At 41.6% G+C, this 24,440-nt stretch overlaps 1 pseudogene across 1 annotated transcript; it reads left to right on the top strand.

Moving 5' to 3' along the window:
• On the top strand, window positions 1-17,274 carry LOC309815925 (large ribosomal subunit protein uL5-like; annotated as a pseudogene). Its single transcript has 4 exons — window positions 1-173; window positions 696-761; window positions 2,866-2,938; window positions 16,480-17,274. The product of its transcript is annotated as a large ribosomal subunit protein uL5-like (transcript).
• The last annotated feature ends 7,166 nt before the right edge of the window (window positions 17,275-24,440 follow it).

Below are 24,440 nucleotides of genomic sequence, written 5' to 3'. Positions count from 1 at the left end.
ATGGTCAAGCTCTGTCGCTCGGTCAAGGGGAGTTTCCTTCAAGGCCTCCGGCCTTGGTGCACGACTACAGTCAGTTCCCCCGCACCCTTGCCCTTCCAGCCCTGGGCGCTTTCCAGCCACGCCAACATCAGCATCAAGACTCGCGGCCCCAACTCCACCGCACTTCAAAGGAGGTTCAAGGGACTTCCCTGGCTGTCCAGTGGTTAAGACTCCGTGCTTCCACTGCAGGGGAGGCAGTTTTGATCCCTGGTCAGGGAACTAAGATCCCGCAAGCCAAGATGCGGCTAAAAAACCAAAACAATACAGACAAGCAAACAAAAGGAGGTTCGAGGCTGCAAGCATGCTGGGGTCTCCTCCTCCCCAGTTTACTCTCTTGAAAGGCATTAAGCAAAGCACAATGCAAGGATGCCTCTGCTCCAGGTTGGGATCAGCCAGCGGGGCATTACCAAGCACAAGGACCTCTTCCCTCTCAGCCCCAAAGATGATGCCAACTCACCCTATCACATCACTGCTCACCTCCAACTGCCCCCACCTGGGCTGACCCATAGGCACTGCGACCGTGGCCCCTTTGTACAAACCCCCTGGGTGGGCCTCTGTCTTCCGGATAAAATGGGTAATAGCAGTATCTCCTTCACAGGACTGTTGAGAGGGTTAATACATCTATTTTATACTGATTCTGTGTGTTTGCCCAACAGTAACATCCAGAAGGCCTCAGCATCCACTCACAGAACCTCCACTTGTTTCTTCTCAGAAGGTCTGAGGTCAGTGTCATCATTTGTTTGCCCCACAGTCTTGGAGAGTGAGTATTATGAGCGTCATATTACAGAAAGGCAAAAACCGAGTAGGATGGGCTTCCCTGGTGGCGCAGCGGTTAACAATCCGCCTGCCAGTGCAGGGGACACGGGTTCAAGCCCTGGTCCGGGAAGATCCCACATGCCACGGAGCAACTAAGCCCGTGTGCCACAACTACTGAGCCCGCGTGCCACAACTACTGAAGCACGTGCACCTAGAGCCTGTGCTCCGCAACAAGAGAAGCCCATGCACCACAATGAAGAGTAGCCCCCGCTCGCCGCAACTCAGAGAAAGCCCGCGCACAGCAACGAAGACCCAACGCAGCCAAAAATAAAAATAAATAAATTTATAAAAAGAAAACAAAAAAAACAGAATAGGAATTTTGGCAAAGAGCTGGCTGCCAGGAGCCATGGAGATCTCATAGGAAAAGGAAGTTCACTCATTCACAACCTCCAGTGAGCGAGTGAGTCACTTAGTAAATGTACCAAACACCTACTGACTCTTATTTTGCTTCCTGTTTCCCTCGCACCCCACCTCCAAGCCCGAAAGGAGGACTGTTGGCTCCAGAATCCAAAATTAGTCTGCAGCCCATGACTTCTCATTGGTTCCTCTGCCATCACCACACCTCCTGCCTGGAAGCCTCCCAGCCCCGACTCCTGACTCCCTGCTGGGCACGCTTCCTCCATCCCTACTTTTCCAAGCTCATTCTCCATTTGGAGCCCAGAGTAATCTTTTAAACAACAGATATGATGATACTGCTTTCCTGCTTAGAACCTTTCGATAACCTCTATTACTAGCAAACTCCAAAGTTCTTTTGTGCCCTGCATGAACTAGCTCCTGCCCTTACTCATGTAACCCCCTGTCTACTTGGCTCCAGACACTTACTGCTCTGCAGCCCCTCAAGCCTTCCAAACTCTTCTGTTTTAGGGTCTTTGCAGTTATTCCCTCTACCATGAGAGCTCAATTCCCCAGATCTTTTTTCTTCCTTTCTATTTTTTTTTTTTTTGGCTGCGCAGCATGCAGAATCTTAGTTCCCTGACCAGGGATCGAACCCCTGCAATGGAGGCGTGGAATCTTAACCACTGGACCACCAGGGAGGTCCCTCCCCAGATCTTTTCAGGCTTCCACTCAGAGGTCCATCTCCGGAGCAGCTGCCCCTTGAGCATCGTAACCCTTCCCATTTCTATCAAGTCCCCTCGGAAGCCCGTTATAAATTGTTCTTCCCACCTTAACTAAACCTCTGTCTGTCTCCTCCTATTTTACTTATTTTTTTTATTTTTATTTTTTGGCCATGCCACGTGGCATGTGGAATCTTAGTTCCCCAGGGATCGAACCCAAGCCCCCTGCAGTGGAAGCGTGGAGTCAACCACTGGACCACCAAGGAAGTCCCTCCTCCTATTTTAAAGTGAAATAATTATCTTATTGATCTGAAAAGAAAAGTACATTTCCCCCCTCCCTCTGTGGGGAAACTGAGGCACAGAGCATCCCTTTCCACAAGACTTTCATTGATGATACACCTCATTTGCCCGCCTGTGGCACCACTTAGTCCGTACAGTAGAAAATTTCTCTTTCTCCTCCAGTCTTAAGTGGGCAAAACCCCAGGAATTTTTGCTATGTTTAGCCTGGATTTAGCACTCAGCCGTCCCCCTCTCCCACACATCACTTCCCCCTTTCTGCGTTCATACCTCCCCTGTGTTCTCCTGGAGACGTAAGTCTCAGCCAAACACCTGGAGTCTTTGATCATCAACCCATCAGCTGCCTCCCAGCACTCATTTCAGCTAGAAGACTTTCAAGTTCTCCCCCTTTACTAGGTCTGGGAAAGGAAAAAAAAAAAGCCAAAACACCCGTAGCAGCTGTTACGCTGCACCTTTCTTTGCGTACTGGTGGTAAGTGCCAAGGAATTGCTGCTTCAGCAAAGATTTTAAAAAACCTTCCATCAATGGGATTAACTTCCGGGCAGCCGATGATGGCTGCCACACAGTGTCGCAACGTCAGCCACAGAGACCCAGCCCCTTCTACTGCCTTTCCAGGCTGTGTGCCGGATGTCCTGCTGTTTCCAATTTCTTGATTCAGGAACTACGGAGAACATACACATCTTAATAATAGGATTATTGCCATTGTCAAAGTAGTAGTGGGGCTGGCACTTGTGAGGCCATGATCCTCCTGCCCAGCATCTTACATGCTCAGATTCCTCCAAAAGGGCAGCCTCACAATTCACCCTGATGCTCCCAGGTGTAATGACCCTTCATTGGCTCAGCAATTTTTACTAACCACTTTCTATACCTACTCAGAGACCTGGCTAAAATCAAGGTCCCTATAAGGATGGCGCTTTCATTCTAGGGGAGGAGGAGAAGCAAAGAAGGGGTAAGAGCAGGGTCAAAGTGCTTTGATGGGAGAAATGTGGGGTGCTGTGGGAATTTCTGGGAGAGGCCGCACCCCTGACCTGAGTAGGAGCTGGCGAGGTGAAGAGGGAAGGGAGGGAGGGAAGATGTGTGGGCAGGAGGGGCCTGTGGAAGCAGAATGGAGGTCTGGAAACCAGAAGCCATGGTTCTTAGGGGAACTGAAAGAAGCTGCCCTCAGAGGCAGGTCACATACAGCAGAGTTTTAGGCAAGCAGGGCAGTGGAGTGGGTGGAAGCCTGCGTCAATAGAATAGAACTGGGCAGAATAGAAGAGAACAGAAATGAATCAGATTTGTATTTCAAAGCGACTCCTTTGTGGACAATCTTTTGGAAGGACAAGATCTTCTTAGAGAGACCTCTCTGGAAGCCACTGTAGCAAGCAAGAAGTGATGGGAATCTGAAATAGGGTTGGGTTAATGAGGAAGAAAACAATGGGAGGTTTGAGGGACATGTAGGATATAGGAAGGGTCAGACTTTGTGATTTCCAGAAACTGGTGGTCAAGGGAGAAGGAGGACTCCAAGATGACATCGGGGTTCTGCCCGAGGTCGTGGGGTGAAAGGTGGTGCCATTCACCAGATCAGGACACTCCAGAAGAGGGGAGACTGTCTGAGAGTCCCCCAGGAGGAACTTTCCAGCAGGAGCTGGAGTCTGTAGATTGATTAGCGGGGAGGACCAGGCTAGCTGTGTAAATCTGAGCGGTATCAGAATGTGGATGTGAGATTTAATTTAGTCATTTAATAAATACTTCTTAGCAGCTACTTTGTGCCAAGCCCTGTGCCGTGGACTGGAGATACAATGGTGAGTATAATAGACTTGTTCCCTTCTCTCTTGGATTTCATAGTCTAGTGGGAGAGGAAATAATCTTGCTAATGAATATGTAATTACAAAGTGGCCTGAGTGCTGTGAAGGGGCAAGGTGGAGTTCTGCGAGCATAAAAGGAAGGACAGTAATCGAGCCTGGGACACCAGGAAAGGTTTTCCTGAGGGCATGAGGCTTGAATGGAGATCTGAGAAAGTGGGCGGGAGTGGACCAGGTGAGAGGAAGGAAAGCTCATTCCAGACAGAGGGAGCAGAACTTACAAAGTCTCTGCGGCCAAGAGGACCCAGCGTGCTGGAGGGGCTGAACAGGGCTGGGTGGGTGCACGGAGCAGTGCGGTGGGACATAATCAGATTTGCATTTTGAAGGGTTGTTTGAGGTAAGCGGTCTTCAGAAGTGAAGCGGACAAGAGTAGGATGTCATTGCAGTTCAAGCAAGGGACTTGGACCACGATTGTGACAATACAGAAAGACATATGGATTCTTGTGAAAGGTATCAGGGAAGTACTGGGTGGGCCAAAAAGTGCCTTTTCGGTTTTTAAGTAAAAACAAAAGACACGTTTTTCATTTTCACCAAGAACTTTATTGAACCACGTGTTCACCCTTTTGTTCCACTACCTTCTGCCATTTTACAGGCAACTTCATAATTCCATCTTCCCAAGACTTTTTTTTACCTTTTTGAGCAAAGAACTGTTCCAGGTGCCTTTTACAGTCTTCCAGGAAATTGAAAATTTTCCATTAAGAGAATTTTGTAAAGACCTAAGTAAATGGAAATCCGAAGGTGCGATGTCTCGTGAATACAGAATATGAACTTCCCAGTCAAGCTGTAACAGTTTCTGCTTGGTCATCAAAGAAACACGTAGTCTTGCGTTATCCTGATGGAAGATTATGCATTTTCTGTTGACTAATTCTGGACACTTTTCATTAAGTGCTGCTTTCAGTTGGTCTAATTGGGAGCAGTACTTGTTGGAATGAATCGTTTGGTTTTCTAGAAGGAGCTCATAATAGAGCTTCCAATCCGAAGATTGATTGGGGGGAGGACCAGGCTAGCTGTGTAAATCTGACCTTCTTTCTATGAAGACCGGCCTTTGGTATGGTTGATGGTGGTTCATTTCACTTGCCCCACATGCCCTATGATCACTTCCATTCCACATTATTGTACAGTATCCACTTGTCATCCCCCGTCACAATTTGTTTCAAAAAAGGAACGTTTTCATTACGTTTCAGTTGAATCTCGTGGTGGAAATACAGTCAAGACGGGTTTTTTTCCGCTTAACTTACGTGGAACCCAAACATCAAAGCGACAAACATAACCAAGCTGGTGCAAATGATTTTCAATGCTTGATTTGGATATTTTGAGTATGTTGTCTATCTCCCGCAAGGTATAACATTGATCATTCTCAATGTCTCGATTTGACCGCTGTCAACTTCGACTGGTCTACACGACCGTGGAGCATCGTCCAGGGAGAAATCTCCAGCATGAAACTTGGCAACACTTTTGACATGTTCAACCAGTCACAGCACCTTCTCCATACACTGCACAGATCTTTTCTCATGTTTCGGTTGCGTTTTTACCTTTCTTGAAATAATAAAGCATAATTTGCGGAAAATGTCGCTTTTTTTTCTTCCATCTTCGATATTAAAATGGCTACACAAAAATTCACCAATTTTGATGTCTTTTTTTAGATGCATGCTGATATGACAGTTGTCACATACGATCTAACAAAATTGTTTCAAATGAAGTTAAAGACAACTAAGTGCTACTAGAGCCATCTTACGGGGAAAATCGAACGAAACTTTTGGCCCACCCAATAAAACCAACAAGACTTGGTGAGGCATTGGATATAGAGATGTAAGGGAGAAAGGTATCAAGGATCAGTTTTTGGTCTGTACCCTGGGAAACTGGCTGGTAAGGGTTTCAGAGATGAGGAGAATTGAAAGAAGATCAGTTGTTATTTGGTGCATGTGTGTCATAAATCTGGTCTCAAATACATTGAGTTGAGGTGCCCCAGACATTCAGGTAGGAGCACAGATGATTCTGGAGCTCACAGGAGAAGCCTAGGCTGGAAATTGAAATTATGAGTCGCTGGTGTGGAACTATTAATTAAGGGAATTCTGGCTTCTGACATGCAAAGAGCTTGAAGGTTATCACTTCCATGCTCACACTAAGAAAAAGCTGAGCAAACTGAAAATCAACAACTTTTCTTAGATTCATCAGAGAACTGATGCCTCCAAAATTGAAAAGAGGGATGAACACCAAGAATCACAGTTTAACGGGAGCAAAGTTTACGCTTGCCACTGGAGCCAGTACTGGTAGAAAAACCTAAAATGTAATGGACAAATTGCTGGAGGATCAGTGTGGACAAGCTTGAGAGTTAAAACTTCTGGAGGCCCCACACGTTGCTGAGTTTTACCCCAGGAACTCTTTCAGGTTCTCAGAGTACAGGTTGGAAAAAAAAGTCCTCTCATGCTGCTGACAGGGGGAGGGGGAAAGTAGCCATTTTGAAATAAGCCAGATCATTCTGTTCCCTATAATGATATCCTGCTCTATGTATTTTTTTTTTAGATTTTATTTATTTATTTATTTATTTATTTATTTATTTACTGGCTGCTTTGGGTCTTCCACTGCTGCACGTGGGCTCTCTCTACTTGCGGCGAGCGGGAGCTACTCTTCGTTACAGTGCGAGGGCTTCTCATTGCAGTGGCTTCTCTTGTTGCAGAGCACAGGCTCTAGGCCCGCAGGCTTCAGTAGTTGTGACACACGGGCTTCAGTAGTTGTGGCTCACGGGCTCTAGAGTGCAGGCTCAGTAGATGTGGTGCACGGACTTCGTTGCTCCATGGCATGTGGGATTTTCCCGGACCGGGGCTCAAACCCGTGTACTGTGTGCATTGGCAGGCGGATTCTTAACCACGGCGCCACCAGGGAAGCCCCCGCCCTATGTGTTTTATCAGAGCCTAACTGACTTGGGAGAAGGGAAATACCCAACTCCAGCCCCCTCTAAACTTCCTATCTCACCTAAAGAAACAAACAAAACAGCAGAGGAGCACTTGTACATGTCACAGACCAGGAGCACAGGCTCACTGATAGACCAAAATTGAATTATAAACTATAAAACACTTCACCTATCACCACCTTACCACCATATCGATCTGGCTCCTGTATAATAACAGTGGATTATAGCTAAATGAACAATAACGCTCAGACTCTATTTCAAGACAGAGTCTCTAGGGAAACCCAAAGACAACAAGGGATGCAAAAATGAGGACCCTGGAGGAAATGTTATCCTCTGACGCATATAGCTACAGCAAACAGTAAATACAGCCTAACTCCTAGCCAAATAAACATAAACTCACTAAAGGCATATCCTCAGTTCTTTTAACCAGATTCATCATATCTGGCTTTCAAGAAAAAAACTTACAAGGCATGCTAACAGGCAAAAAACACAGTTTGAACAAAACAAACATCAGAACCAGGCTGATGACAAGGATGTTGGAATGATCAGACTAGGACTTTAAAATAGCTATGATTAATATGCTAAGGGCTCTAAAGGAAAGAGTGGACACCATGCAAGGAGAGACGGATGATACAAGCAGACAGACGGGAACTCTAAGAAGGAATCAAAAGGAAATGCTAGAAATCAAAAACACTTTAACAGAAATGTAGAATGCTTTTGATAGGCTCATAAGTAAACTGGACACAGCCAAGTAGAGGATCAGTGAGCCTGAAGATAGGTTGATAGAAACTTTCAAAACTGAAATGCAAAAAGGAAAAAAGGAAGAAAAAGACAGATTATCCAAGAACTATGCAACCATGACAAAAGGTATAACTTACGTGCAGTGGGAAGACCAGAAAGAAAAGGAGAAAGGAACAGAAGAGATAATTGAAGCAATAATGTTTGTGAATTTTCCAAAGTTAATGAAATATGAACTGAGGTAGTAGCTGTGGATGAAACCACTTAGCAGGTAGAATGTGACATGAGCCGATAAGAGGGTATCAAAGCTGCCTTGAGGACCATCAGGGTTTCCGTGACTTACTGATAGAAGAGGATGAGTCCACCAAAAAGACACAGAAGAATGAATGAGCAGAGAGGAAGACAAGGAGATTGATGTGTCCCAGAAGCCAAGGAAAGTAGATGTAAATGAAGAAAGGATGGTCAATCAAGGCCAGTGCTTCAAATAGAGCCCCGTATTTTTCATTTGAATTTTTAAAAACTATGACAAATTTTTCCCTAAATGTATCTACGGAAGTGCTTATATCCCCTCACCAACAGTGGGGGACATATAAATATGTCTTATGTTTGCCAGTCTTAAGTGGCTAGATAGAAGATAAAAGCATATAAATTAATATCCTCCTTTCACACCACCCACGAATGGTACAAAAATAAAAGAGAAAAAAATCTCATTCAGGTTCCAGTTAAACATGATGGTTGAGGGAAGTTCCTGGTGGTCCAGTGGTTAGGACTCCGTGCTCTCACTGCCGAGGGCCTGGGTTCAATCCCTGGTCAGGGAACTAAGATCCCACAAGCCGTGCAGTACGGCAAAAAAAAGAAAAAAGATGGTCAAATGAAGATTTATCTTTACTCCCTTGAAACATCACTAAATGAGTAAAAAATGTTAAAAGGCAGCAGACAACAACGGGAAAGAGGAGCCAGCAAGCAGACAAGTGTATATGATTTAGGATCAGGTGATGGAGAGGAGGAAGGATGGGTGTGCTTTGTTTAAAAATGCATAACATATCCCTGGTAGGGACAAAAGGATCTGGTAATACCTTGGAGAGGTGAGTTGGGGGGGCTGGGGAAGGAGTGGGAGGGAGACTTCAATGCAGAGCCTTTTGTACTTTTTGAACTTGGAAACATATAACTGTTTTGTCTATCCAAAACCAAGTTACTACAATTTGAATTTAAATCCAAAAGAGAATTGCCCTCATTTGTATCATTGTCCTGAGAGAGGCTGTCAGTGGGGCGAAGATGGATTCCTCCCGGCGCTTGAGTGTAGGGTAGATTCAAAAATGAGGCTCCTTCTGTATATCACGTGGTGCTCTTCCAGACACTTGTCTTTATCAGCTACCCAGCCTACTCACCTCTCCAGTATTCAGACAAACAAGACCCAAGGGCAAAAGTACAGGGTTCCCAGGGCCTTCAGTAATAGCTGGTACACTGCTTACTATACGCCAGGCACTGTTTCAGAAGGGCTTTACATGTATTTATTCAGTCCCTACAACAATGAGGCAGGTATCATTATTTATGGGATAGATCCCTTAGGCCCTGTAACAAGCAGCTTGGAGCACTGAAGAGAAATGGTAACAGGCAATGGTAATAATCCCCTGTTCCAAGGCAGGTGGGAATTCTGGATCCACTTTGGTCTTTGTTGTCTTGACTGAACTTCTCTGAACCTTGTATCTTCATTAAAGATCTCTACTATACCTCTTCTTTTTTTAAAATAAATTTACTTATTTATTCATTTTTTTGGTTGCATTGGGTCTTCGTTGCTGCGTGTGGGCTTTCTCTAGTTGTGGAGAGCGGGAGATACTCTTTGTTGCAGTGCGCAGGCTTCTCATTGTGGTGGCTTCTCTTGTTGCAGAGCACGGGCTCCAGGCATGCGGGCTCAGTAGTTGTAGCACGTGGGCTCAGTAGTTGTGGCTCGAGGGCTTAGTTGCTCTGCAGCATGTGGGATCTTCCCAGACCAGGGCTTGAACCCATGTCCCCTGCACTGGCAAGCAGATTCTTAACCACTGCACCACCAGGGAAGCCCTTTACTATAATTCTTTTACCAACAGTAATCATCTTGTACCCAAAGTAAAACCTCTAGCCTTGACATAGTCATTAATAAAAATAGTCATTAAACAAATAATTGCATAAATAACTATAATTCCACGAAGGAAATATTTTGTGATAGATACAAGGGAATAGCTCAAGGTCTGGGCAGTCATTGAAGAACATGGGTGACTGGGCTGGCCAAATGGCTAAGGAGAAGGCATTCCAGACAAAAGATAGAGTATGGGTAAGGTGCCAAGGTGAGAAGGTACAGTGGGAAAGATCAGTGGGACTCAAGTGTCTTGAGTGAGTGGAGAGTGGGAAAGCAGAGGGAGGAGGGCCAGAGACATAGGGGGATCTCATGCAGCACTGGCTGCCAGGAGGAGGATTTTGAACACTGTTCTGTGAACACTGGGAAGCCATTGAAGGGTTTTAAGCAGAGGAATGGCATGACTAGATTTCCATGTTTACAAGATCCATATGCAGACTGCAGTACAGAGACATAGTAAGAGAATTCCATAAAGTTATGACATAAATATAGAAAACACATTTTCTTTCCACTGTACAGTATTAACAAGGTAGAAAAGGAGACTGGAAAAGGAAATCCCCACACACGATGGCAACCAAAGGTTTAAAATAGAAGGAGAAAACAGAAGAAGATAAACTAATAGAAGAAATGTTTCCAGAGGTTAGAAAAAGACTGGACTCTTTAGTTTTCATCATCTCTCATTTCATTATTTCTTTTTTGTTTTATTTTTTAAAATTAATTAATTATTTAATTTATTTTTGGCTGTGCTGTGTCTTTGTTGCTGTGCACAGGCTTTTCTCTAATTGCGGTGAGCGGGGGCTACTCCTGGTTGCAGTGCACAGGCTTCTCATTGCGATGGCTTCTCTTGAGGAGGAGGACTGGCTCTAGGCGTGTGGGCTTCAGTAGTTGTGGTATGCGGGCTCAGTAGTTGTGGCTCGTGGGCTCTAGGCTTAGTTGCTCCATGGCATGTGGGATCTTCCTGGACCAGGGCTCGAACCCATGTCCCCTGCATTGGCAGGCAGATTCTTAATCATTGCGCCACCAGGGAAGTCCCAACAATTAATTTATTGATATTTATAATCTTCAGATGGAAAGGACCCACCCAATGCTAAGCAGGATTTTGAGAGGGGAAAAAAAAAGACCTATACACAGACATTCTGGTAAAACTCTAGAAATCCAAGGATAATACCTACTAAGGAAGGAAAATCAGATGGTCAGCAGACTTCTCCTCAACAGCACTGCATCCTCTGAGGACTTCTTGGTGATACACAAGACATTCCAGCTAACTTAGGCAAAAAAGGAATTTATTAGGAGGGTATGCAGTAACTCACAGAATCAAAGGAAACCTGAAAAACTGTGTCTTGTTGGAGAGGGAATCATATTAGCTCTGTAGGTCACAGCAGCAGGTCTCCTCTGGACCCCATCATTGGAAGGAGGGAGCTGCAGCCAGGTATGGTATCTGTGTCACTCTGCATAAGATTCAAATTTCAGGGAAAAATTTCTGATTGACTCCTGGGCTGGGAAGGGGGTGGGACACCTTAATAGACAGGATACAGTTACTAGAATAGTGAGGATGAATTTGCAGTCAAACAACACATTAATTCATAGTTGATCCATGTTTATTGAGTCCCTCTATGTGCCAGACACTGTTCTGGGCACTGGACATAAGCAGTGAACAAACCAGACAGAGACATTATTCTCATGGTGCATACATTCTGGTGAGGGAGGTGGTGGTTGACAGAAAGTAAATACAGCTCCATGATCTCTTTTCTCCAGGGATGAAATTGAAAAAGCTATGAAGTAGTATCCTTGTCCCTATTCTTATTATTTTATAAGGAAATATTTATTTGGATTTACATAAAAGTCAATCACTTTCTATGCTCACCATCTTTTCTTACGTTTCCTTAAAGACGTTTCCTTATTTGCTGAAGTAAATCATACAGATGTTCTTTTAGTGAAGTTCTCTTGACCATATACTCCTTCAAGTTTTACTTGTAGAGAAATGTTCCATTTGCCCTAGCTCTTGAAAGATAGTATGCTTTCAGGACACAGAAATCTAGGTTGACATGTGTTTCCCTCAAGTCTTTAAAGATGTTATTCTGTATCTTCTGGTTTCTTTCATTTTTAAATAAATATTTATTTAAAAATAAATAAATAGGGGCTTCCCTGGTAGTGCAGTGTTTGAAAGTCCGCCTGCCAATGCAGGGGACATGGGTTCGTGCCCTGGTCCGGGAAGATCCCACATGCTGTGGAGCAGCTGGGTCCATGAGCCACGGTCACTGATCCTGTGCGTCTGGAGCCTGTGTTCTGCAACAGGAGAGGCCACAACAGTGAGAGGCCCGTGTACCACAAAAACAAACAAAAAAACAAACAAATAAACATTTATTATTTATTTATTTAAAAATAAATAAATAACATTAGTCTTTGTTGCAGCATGCAGGATCTTCATTGTGGCATGTAGGATCTAGTTCCCTGACCAGGGATTGAACCCGGGCCCCTTGCGTTGGGAGCGTGTAGTCTTAACCACTGGACTACCAGGGAAGTTCGCATATCTTCTGATTTCTGTTATCAGCTGTCTGAATAATTGTCATTCCTCTGGAGAGGATCTGTCTTCTCTTTCTGGCTGCTAATAACATGTTCTTTTTGCCTTTGGTGTTCTACAGTTTCACTAAAATATGTATAGGTATAGATTTGTTTTTGCTTACCCTGCTTGGTGTATGCTATCCTTCTTGTTTCTGTAGATTTTTGCCTTTTATCTATTTTGGAAAATGTACAGCCATTATCTCTTTAAATATAGCTTCTCCTCCATCCTCAGGATTTTCTGTTTCTGGGACTATGATTAAATGTATATCCCATTTCTCATTCTACATATGTAAACTCTCTCTGTATCATATGTTTCATCACCTTGTCTCTCTAAGTTGCATCCTCCATAACGTTATTCACTCTACCTCCCAGGTCACTCATTCCCTCTTCATTTCTCCCTAGGCTTTGTTTAACTTTTCTACTACTGATCTTTAAGTTTGAACAGTAACACTTTTCATTCCAAAAAGTTCGATTTGGGGACTTCCCTGGTTGTCCAGTGGTTAAGAATCTGCATTCCCAATGCAGGGGGCCTGGGTCTGATCCCTGGTCAGGGAACTAGATCCTGCATGCCAAAACTAAGAGCTCACACTCAGCAACTAAGAGCCTGCATGCTGCAACTAAGAGATCGCATGGTGCAACTAAGAGAGTGCATGCTGCAACTGAGCCCTCATGCTGCAAGGAAGATCCCATGTACCACAACTAAGACACAGTACAGCCAAATAAATAAATAAATAAATATTTTTTTTAAAAAAAGGACCCTGAGACTAACTCAATGAAAATAACCAGTCTTTAAAAAAAAAGTTCGATTTGTTTCTTTTCCAAATCTGCCTTAGCATTTCAGATAGTGTCTGATGGATTGCTTAGCTTTACAATCCATCTTTTATTTTGTAAACATGTTGTACATATTTTATATTCTGGATCTGATAATTCCAATATCTGAAGTCTTTTCAAGTCTAAATCTATTGATTGTTTCAGCTTACTCTCACTCATTATGACTTGTCTCTCTGTGTCACTTGCCTTGATTGTGAATTAATATATGGTTAATCTTAATCTCTGCGAAAGAGGATTTATATAAGCTTCTGCTATCAAGAAGGGATGCTATCAACATGTGAGCATTTTAGCCCTTTTTTTTTTTCTTTTTTTTTTTTGCGGTACGCGGGCGTCTCACTGTTGCGGCCTCTCCTGTCGCGGAGCACAGGCCCCGGACGCGCAGGCTCAGTGGCCATGGCTCACGAGCCCAGCCGCTCCACGGCATGTGGGATCTTCCCGGACCCGGGCACGTACCCGTGTCCCCTGCATTAGCAGGCGGACTCTCAACCACTGCGCCACCAGGGAAGCCCTATTTTAGCCCTTTTTGAGGGTCCCAGTTTACGCTGGGACTCCCCGGCATTCAGCATCCCCACCCTGCTGCCTGCTGTATTTGTGGGCCTTTGTAATATATGAGGCCAGTTTCAATATTTGCCCTCTGGTCAAATTCCACCTTTGTACTTGCTTGCTTACTACTCTCTAATTGGTTTCAGTTCATCTTTTTGCTTGTTTTTAACTTCTTATTTTGAAACAATTTTATGCCTACAGAAAAGTTGCAGCAACAGTACAAGAGACTCCCATATACTCTTTCTTCACCCCGATATCCCATTACCCATGAATACTTTAGTATGTATATTTTCCCAAAATAAAGCTACTCTGTTACATAATCAGAGCACAACCACAAAACTCAGGAAATTAACATTGATAAAATACTACTGCTAATCCACAGACCCTTTCCAAATTTTGCTAATTGTCTCAATAATATCCTTTATAAAAGCTGTCTCCTTTCTGGTCCAGGATCAAATCCAGGATCACATATATTTAGTTGTTGTGTCTCTTAAGTTTTCATCAATTTGGAACAGTTCTTCAGTTTTTCCATATCTTTCAAGACTTTGTCATTTTTGAGGAGTACTGGCCAGTTATTTTTCAATTTGAATCTGTCTCATGTTTTCCTCATGATTAGATTCAGGTTATTACTATTTTTTTTTTGGCAGAAATATCACAGATTTGGTTCTGTTCCCCTTAGTGCATCAGACTCAGAGGCCAATGATATTGATTGGTCCTATTATTGGTGATGATAGCTTTTTTTCACTTAGCTAAGATGATGCTATAGACTGAATTGTGTCCCTCCCAAAATTTTATGTTGAAGCCCTAATCCCCAGTGTGATGCTATCTGGAGATAGGCCTTTGGAAGATAATTAGATTTAGATGAGGCTTAGGATCAGTGACCTTATAAGAAGAGATATCCAGAGAGCTTGTTCTCTCTGCCATGTGAGGGCACAGCAAGAAGGCGGCTATCTGCAAGCCAGAAAGACAGGTATCACCAGAAATTGACCAGGTTGGCACCCTGATCTTGGACTTCCAGCTTCCAGAACTGTGAGAAAATAAATTTCTGTTGTTTAAGCCACCCATCTATGGTATTTTTTTATAGCAGTCTTAACTGACTAATATAGATGGTATTTTCGGGTTTCTTCACCACAAAGTTTTTTTACTTATGAATTAATTTTACTTATGAATTACTTATGTAATTTTTACTTATGAATTAGTAATTTTACTTATGAATTAATTAATTTTACTTATGAATTTTACTTATGTAATTTTACTTATGAATTAGTAAGAAATTTTACTTATGAATTAGTAAGAAAATTGATAAGTATTTTGTAGAGAGCTACCTTGAGACTGGGTATGCTGTTTCTCATCAAATTTTACCCACTAGCAACAAGGCAATTTCCTCTTGATTGCCTCTCCTCCTCTCCTCCTCCCTCTCTCCCTCCATCTGTGCCATCCTTCCCCCACTGCTCCCTTTTCCCCCCTCCCTCCTCTCCTTCCTCTGTTCCTCCCTCCTACTTTCCTTTCTTCCTTCCCTGAGATCTCAGAATGAACAAGTGACTGTTTCAGCTCCCAGTTCCATCACAATCATTATTGTGTTCCTATGACATGAGCGATCCTTCCTTCTACATCAGCGGAGCCCAGATCTTTTGGGAATAGGAAGGAAACAATTGTTGAGCCTTTCATTGGGTGTCATATGCGAGGTGTGACTCCCAAGCTCTACTTCTTCATTCTCTGGCCAATGAACTTTTGCTTGGGAGAAAGAGCACCATGACTTTGCTTGTTCACAGCAAACGGCTGTTTGAATAGCCGTTCAAGAGTCAGTCAGATGGCTGACTTTTTAATAGCCATTCAAGAGCAGCTCTTTCTGGATGATGGAGCACATGGAGACCAATGACTCCTTTGGGTGTCATCTCATTTGTTTACTTTATTATGAAGTGAGTTTCTTTGTAGGAGGTAATAGTGTATGGTGTCCCGTCATAGAGAATGCTATTAAGTAAGGTGCTTGGATGGTGTTCCCAGTAGAGGCATGATAGGCAAGAACACAAATCTATTTCTAGAAAAAGTCTATTTAAGCAAAGACAGATTTATCCTTCCTCCATGATGGAAGAGATACCATGTAACCAGCTAGAAACCACGTGCCCTGGAGGTATCATTCTATTATTAAAGATTCAGGGTTTCCGAAGCTAATGGTGAATTTGGTGCTTGGTAGCTGTGGTCAAACAAGCTTGGCGTTGCTGGTCTTCTCAAGAGGATATAAACTCCATGAATGAAGATGTTGTCTGACTTTTTTATCCAGTGTACTTAGCGACAGATATGTGTCTGAGACATATTGAGTGTTTAATAAACATCATGCTCAGGAATCAATAAGGTCCTCACCTTAGACCAGAAGGTCTTCTTGAGGCAAAGTGGACTGTGAGATATATTTCTTGAAGTTTTGTCTTCTGGGAGAATTTCCTTTCTCTACAGTCTTTCAAGGCATGCAGATGTAAGGCTGAAGTCAGACACTTCTGGTTGATGCTGCAGTATTGTGCCTGTCCATCTGTAAATCAGGGCTAGGTTGTTTGTTTTTTTCTTCTCAATCAACTTTCCTTGGGGCCAAGTTGTTCGCACTCATGAAGTATGTACTCCCACCTACGTAGCTTCTTGTGTCTTCATGAGAAGCCCACTTCACAAGGCCCACTTCTCTCATTCTCTTTCGTTGCCACTTGATGAAGGTTGCTTCTGAGCACCTCTAACATCATGGCATAGGATCAAGGTGAAAAGGAGAACCCCATAAGGGAAATCTGCATCTGCAAGCTCTGCCTGAACATCTGTGGGGGAAAGTAGAGACAGACTGACCCCAGCAGCCAAGGTGCTGGCGCAGCTCACAGGCCAGACCCCTGTGTTCTCCAAAGCCAGATACACTGTCAGATCCTTTGGCATCAGGAGAAATGAAAAGATTGTTCACTGCACAGTCCGTGGGGCCAAGGCAGAAGAAATCCTGGGAAAATGTCTAAAGGTGTGGAGAACATGTGTTAAGAAAAAATAACTTCTCAGATATTAGAAACTGGTTTTGGGATCCAAGAACACATCGATTGGGGATCACATATGATGCAAGAATTGGTATCTACGAGCTGGACTTCTACATGGTGCTGGGTAGGCCAGTTTTCAGCATTGCAGATGAGAAGCACAGGACAGGTTGCATTAGGGCCAAACACAGAATCAGCAAAGAGGAGGCCATGCACTGGTTCCAGAAGAAGTATGATGGGATCATCCTTCCTGGCAAATAAGTTCTCGTTTCTATCCAAAAGGTCAATAAAAAGTTTTCAGCGAAATGTAAAAAACAAAACCAAAAACCCCACAAATTAGTAAATGTCTGTATATTGAATGCTATATAATGGTAAATAATTAAATCTAGATGAAATGGAAACATTTCTAAAGATACTGTATATCAACTAATAAAACTGACACATAAGATGTAGAAGCTCTGAACAGATTAATAACTACAGAAGAAATTTGAATAGTAGTAAAAAATCTACACCTAATAAAGGCACTAGGCCAAGACAGATTTCTGAGTAAGCTCTACCAATGTTTCAAACACAGTATTACCCCAATGCTACTTTTAAACATGGACAAGTATGAAAATTTATTAATTTGTTCTATGAAGCCAGCAAAATCCCAATACCTCTTTTTTTTTTTAACATTTTTATTGGAGTATAATTGCTTTACAATGGTGTGTTAGTTTCTGCTTTATAACAAAGTGAATCAGTTATACATATACATAGGTCCCCATATCTCCTCCCTCTTGCATCTCCCTCCCACCTTCCCTATTCCACCCCTCTAAGTGGCCACAAAGCACCGAGCTGATCTCCCTGTGCTATGCGGCTGCTTCCCACTAGCTATCTATTTTACATTTGGTAGTGTGTATAGGTCCATGCCACTCTCTCACATCGTCCCAGCTTACCCTTCCCCCTCCCTGTGTCCTCAAGTCCATTCTCTATGTCTGCGTCTTTATTCCTGTCCTGCCCCTAGGTTCTTCAGAACCTTTTTTTTTTTTTAAGATTCCATATATATGTGTTAGCATACGGTATTTATTTTTCTCTTTCTGACTTACTTCACTCTGTATGACAGTCTCTAGGTTCATCCACCTCACTACAAGTAATTCAATTTCATTTATTTTTATGGCTGAGCAATATTCCATTGTATATTTGTGCCACATCTTCTTTATCCATTCATCTGTCGATGGACACTTAGCTTGCTTCCATGTCCTGGTTATTGTAAATAGAGCTGCAATGAACATTGTGGTCCTTGACTCTTTTTGAATTATGGTTTGCTCAGGGTATATGCCCAGTAGTGGGATTCCTAGGTCACATGGTAGTTCTATTTTTAGTTTTTTAAGGAACCTCCATACTGTTCTCCATAGTGGCTGTATCAATTTACATTCCCACCAACAGTGCAAGAGGGTTCCCTTTTCTCCACACCCTCTCCAGCATTTGTTGTTTGTAGGTTTTAAAAAATTAATCAATTAATTAATTAATTAATATATTTATTTATTTATCTTTGGCTGTATTGGGTCTTCATTGCTGCACACGGGCTTTCTCTAGTTGTGGCGGGTGGGGGCTACTCTTCGTTGCAGTGCACGGGCTTCTCCTTGTGCTGGCTTCTCTTGTTGCTCAGCATGACCTCTAGTTGTGCAGGCTTCAGTAGCTGTGGCATGTGGGCTCAGTAGTTGTGGATCGCAGGCTCTAGAGCACAGGCTCAGTAGTTGTGGAGCTCAGGCTTAGTTGCTCCGCGGCATGTGGGATCTTCCCAGACAAGGGCTTGAACCCGTATCCCCTGCACTGGCAGGCGGATTCTTAACCACTGTGCCACCAGGGAAGCCTTGTTTGTAGATTTTTTAATGATGGTTATTCTGACTGGTGTGAGGTGATACCTCATTGCAGTTTTGATTTGCACTTCTCTAATGATTAGTGATGTTGAGCATCCTTTCACGTGTTTGTTGGTAATCTGTATATCTTCTTTGGAGAAATGTTTATTTAGGTCTTCTGCCCATTTTTGGATTGGGTTACTTGTTTTTTGATATTGAGCTGCATGAGCTGCTTGTAAATTTTGGAGATTAATCCATTGTCATTTGCTTCGTTTGCAAATATTTTCTCCCATTCTGAGGGTTGTCTTTTCGTCTTATGTTTTCTCTTGCTATGCAAAACTTTTAAGTTTTATTAGGTCCCATTTGTTTATTTTTGTCTTTATTTCCATTTCTCTAGGAGGTGGGTCAAAAAGAATCTTGCTACGATTTATGTCATAGAGTGTTCTGCCTATGTTTTCCTCTAAGAGTTTTATAGTCTGGCCTTACATTTAGGTCTTTAATCCATTTGGAGTTTATTTTTGTGTATGGTGTTAGGGAGTGTTCTAATTTCACTCCTTTTCATGTAACTGTCCAGCTTTCCCAGCGCCACTTATTGAAGAGGCTGTCTTTTCTCCATTATATATTCTTGCCTCCTTTATCAAAAATAAGGTGACCATATGTACGTGGGTTTATCTCTGGGCTTTCTATCCTGTTGCATTGATCTATCTTTCTGTTTTTGTGCCAGTACCATACTTTCTTGATTACTGTAGCTTTGTAGTATAGTCTGAAGTCTGGGAGCCTGATTCCTCCAGCTCCTTTTTTCTTTCTCAAGATTGCTTTGGTTATTCGGGGTCTTTTGTGTTTCTGCACAAATTGTGAAATTTTTTGTTTTAGTTCTGTGAAAAATGCCATTGGTAGTTTGATAGGGATTGCATTGAACCTGTAGAGTGCTTTGGGTAGTATCATCATTTTCTCAATGTTGATTCTTCCAACCCAAGAACATGGTATATCTCTCCATCTGTTTGTATCATCTTGAATATCTTTCATCAGTGTCTTATAGTTTTCTGCATACAGGTACTTTGTCTCCTTAGGTAGGTTTATTCCTAGGTATTTTATTCTTTTTGTTGCAGTGGTAAGTGGGAGTGTTTCTTTAATTTCTCTTTCAGATTTTTCATCATTAGTGTATACGAATGCAAGAGATTTATGTGCATTAATTTTGTATCCTGCTACTTTACCAAATTCATTGATTAGCTCTAGTAGTTTTCTGGTAGCATCTTTAGGATTCTCTATGTATACTAACATGTCATCTGAAAACAGTGACAGCTTTACTTCTTCTTTTCTGATTTGGATTCCTTTTATTTCTTTTTCTTCTCTGACTGCTGGGCCTAAAACTTCCAAAACTATATTGAATAATAGTGGTGAGAGTGGACAACCTTGTCTTGCTCCTGATCTTAGAGGAAATGGTTTCAGTTTTTCACCATTGAGAACGATGTTGGCTGTGGGTTTGTCATATATGTCCTTTATTATGTTGAGGTAAGTTCCCTCTATGCCTACTTTCTGGAGGGATTTTATCATAAATAGGTGTTGATTTTGTCAAAAGGTTTTTCTGCATCTATTGAGATGATCATATGGTTTTTCTCCTTCAGTTTGTTAATATGTTGTATCACGTTGATTGATTTGCATATATTGAAGAATCCTTGCATTCCTGGGATAAACCCCACTTGATCATGGTGTATGATCCTTTTAATGTGCTGTTGGATTCTGTTTGCTAGTATTTTGTTGAGAATTTTTGCATCTATGTTCCTCAGTGATATTGGCCTGTAGTGTTTTTGTGTGTGTGTGTGACATCTTTGTCTGGTTTTGGTATCCGGGTGATGGTGGCCTCATAGAATGAGTTTGGGAGCCTTCCTCCCTCTGCTATATTTTCGAAGAGCTTGAGAAGGATAGGTGTTAGCTCTTCTCTAAATGTTTGATAGAATTCTGCTGTGAAACCAGCTGGTCCTAGGTTTTTGTTTGTTGGAAGATTTTTAATCACAGTCTCAGTTTCCGTGCTTGTGATTGGTCTGTTGATATTTTCTATTTTTCCTGGTTCAGTCTCGGAAGGTTGTGCTTTTCTAAGAATTTGTCCATTTCTTCCAGGTTGTCCATTTTATTGGCATATAGCTGCTTGTAGTAATCTCTCATGATCCTTTGTATTTCTGCAGTGTCAGTTGCTACTTACAAAATCCCAATAACTCTTAAACTGGTTAGCTCTCCAAAGAAAAGTATAGACAAATTTCCCTTACAAATGAGTGCTAATATACACAAAAGTCTGTCAAGAGACAGACTCTGTGGGACTCTTGTGTTTCCACACATCTTGCAAACAGAGGTACTAACTGCCCTTTTGTTCCAGGCTATCATTTCAAGAATGTTTGTATAGTCAACAACCTTGGAAGATAGTGATAGGACCTTCACCTGGAATAGAGAGAGGACAGCTTACTGTATGATAAAAATGATGTCTCCCTCCAGTGCCTTTGCTTACTTCTCTTTATAAAAGATTCAGCTTCCTAAGCTTGGAGTTCTGAACTGTGATGCAAGCCTGCTGGGTGTATAGCAAGTACCTGTGTCGCCCCTATGGGATTTATGGAGCAAGGGAAACCAATGGAAACTTGATGCTTATGCTGCTTGCTGTGCTGCCTGTAATAAAATCTTTTGTCTTTGACCCAAGAGTCTCATGTATTCTGTAAGCTTATATGATACTCTATTGGGTTAACTTGTTAGCTGGCAAGCAAGGAAAAAAAAAAATCTCGGAACTTTCACAGTTCTCAATAAAGTCTTAAACTATGATCAGGTTGCATTCAGTAAGGTGTGAAAAGATCATATATCATGGAAAACTAGGGCTTATTCTAGTTATTCAAAGATCATTCATCATTAGAGAAATCTCTTAAAGTGAGAATTCCCTGGTGGCTCAGTGGATAAGACTCTGAGCTCCCAAGGAAGGGGGCCTGGGTTCGATCCCTGGTCTGGGAACTAGATCCCACATGCATGCCATAACTAAGGAGCACCCCTGCTGCAAACAAAAAAAAAAAAAAAAAGAAAATCTGTTAATGTAATTGAATATATTAAAAAAGCAAGAAAACAAAGCATATGCTGAAAAACATTTGTTAAAATGTATCAATTATTTCTTATTAAAACTAAATAAAACAATAAGTATAAGCAAAACTATTTATTACTGAGCTAGGAATAGGAAAAAAACATTCCTTAATTTAAGAAAATGTTTTTACAAGGAACCAACAAAAATGCTTTAAAAGAATTCCCAGTGGGCTTCCCTGGTGGCGCAATGGTTAAGAATCTGCCTGCCAGTGTCGGGGACACGGGTTTGAGCCCTGGTCTGGGAAGACCCCACATGCCACGGAGCAACTAAGTCCGTTCACCACAACTACTGAGCCTGCACTCTAGAGCCTGCAAGCCACAGCTACTGAAGCCCACGTGCTAAAGCCCGTGCTCCACAACAAGAGAAACCATGGCAATGAGAAACCCGCACACCACAATAGCAGTAGCTATTATAGTGGCTCGCTGCAACTAAAGAAAGCCCGTGCACAGCAATGAGGATCCAACAGCCAAAAATAAATAATAAATAAATTAATTAATTTTTAAAAAAAGTATTCCCATTAAAGACAGGAACAGGGCAAAATGTTACACTATTACCTATACTTTTCAACGTTGAATTGGAGTTAACTAGTCAGTAAGAATAATAAGCAAGAGGTATAAATATAGAAAAAAGAGAGAGATTTGCCATTTTGCAGGTGGACAATATTATCCTCTAAAAAATACAAGAGAGTCATCTAAAGAAGTATTAAAACTAATGAGATAGTCCAGTAATATGATTATGATCAGATACAAAAATTCATGGCTTTCCTTTATAGAATCAATAATCAATAGAAAATATAAATTTTAAAATATCCAATTTTCAATACTAATAAAATCTATAAAATTACTAGCTATAAATTTAACAAGGAAAAGTCAAGCTCCATGTTATATATAAATATTTTTATAACAATCCATAAGGTCTTACCGAATGTCATTAAAAAAGAAAACAAAAAAACATGCTCTTGAATAGGAAAACTCAATATGTAAAGATGTTATGTTCCCCAAACAATGTTTAATGTAATACTAATTGATGTCCCTAAAGATTTTTTTAATGTAACTAAAGAATTTCAGTGCTTATCTGTAGTAAGTAATAATATATGAGATAATTTTGGAAAAAGGAAAAATATGTGTATATATATATATATATATATATATATATATATATATATATATATATATATATATCCTCTTTCCCTTACTATCTATTAAGATATAGCACTTACAGGGACTTCCTTGGTGGTGCAGTGGTTAAGGCTCCAAGCTTCTACTGCAGGGGGTGCGGGTTTGATCTCTGGTCAGAGAACTAAGATCCCACATGACATGCAGCGCGGCCAAATAAATAAATAAATAAATAAATAAAATTAAAAAAAAAAAAAAGAATCTGCCTGCCAATGCAGAGGACACAGATTTGAGCCCTAGTCTGGGAACTTCCCACATGCTGAGGAGGAACTAAGCCCATGTGCCACAACTACTGAACCTGTGCTCTAGAACCCATGAGCCACAACTACTGAGCCCACGTGCTGCAACTACTGAAGCCCTCCTGCCTAGAGCCCGTGCTCTGCAACCAGAGGAGCCACCGCAATGAGAAACCCGTGCACCACAGTGAAGAGTAGCCCCCCTCGCCGCAACTAGAGAAAGCCCACGCACATCACCGAAGACCCAACGTAGCCAAAAATAAATAAATACATTAATTAATTAAAACAAAAAAAGATACAGCATTTACAAACTTTAAAACAGCATGTATTGGGACTTCTCTGGCGGTCCAGTGGTTAAGACTCCATGCTTCCACTGCAGGGGGCATGGGTTTGATCCCTGGTCAGGGAACTAAGATCCCACTTGCCACGCAGTGCAGCCAAAAAATAAAAATAAAACAGCATGTATTAGTGTAGGAAAATACAATGGATCAAGGAGACAGTCTGGAGATTCCATTAAGGAACCTACGTACATTTAGAATATCCTCGAGGTGGCATTTCAAATCAGTGGAAAAAGGAAAAAACACTCAAAACAAAGAGTTAGGGCACTTGGAATCCATAAAGAAAACATACATTTAAACTCTTATGTATACCATATACAAAAATAAATTCCAGAAGGTTAAAGAGATAAATCTGAAAACAAAGGTATAAAGTTATTATAAAAAATGAGGATCATTTTATAATCTTGGAAATATGCATATGAAAGGTAAATAATTACTTTCCATATATTTCAGCTACAAATCCATAAAAATTAGACAAATATAGAACAGGTTAGTCACAGAAGAAATAACAGATGCCAATATATACATAAAGATGCTGAGCCTCATTTTTAGTCAGGGAAATTCAAATGAAAACAAATGCTTTTTCTTTTTACTCATATTAATTAATAAATTGAAGAAGATTGATAATTTCCAAGGTTAGCAATGGTGTATTCTTATACATTACTGGTGCCAATATAAATTACTTCTACTATTTAGCAATTCTGAAGGCAGTATGTCATACAAAATTTAAAGTACACTTATTTTTGGCCCAGAAATTCTACTTCTGGCAAATTATTTCAAGCCACTCTAAGATTTGCACAAATACTGTCAGATATTCATCTATAACCTTGATCTTTTCTTAATAGGATTTTCATGGTGTCTGTTTACCTGCCTTCTAAACTGTAACTTTTAAAATTCAATTTCTTTTAGCTGTGTTTCTTTCACACAACATATTGTGGGATTTTGTATTTGAGGCATTCCAGAAATCTTGTTCTTTCATGGATGAACTTATCACACCCACGT

This window comes from Mesoplodon mirus (assembly GCF_964341445.2).
Source record: "Mesoplodon mirus genome assembly, chromosome: 14".
Lineage (NCBI taxonomy): Eukaryota > Metazoa > Chordata > Mammalia > Artiodactyla > Ziphiidae > Mesoplodon > Mesoplodon mirus.
Note: the sequence above shows the minus strand (reverse complement) of the source record. Positions and strands in the feature narration are given on the sequence as shown.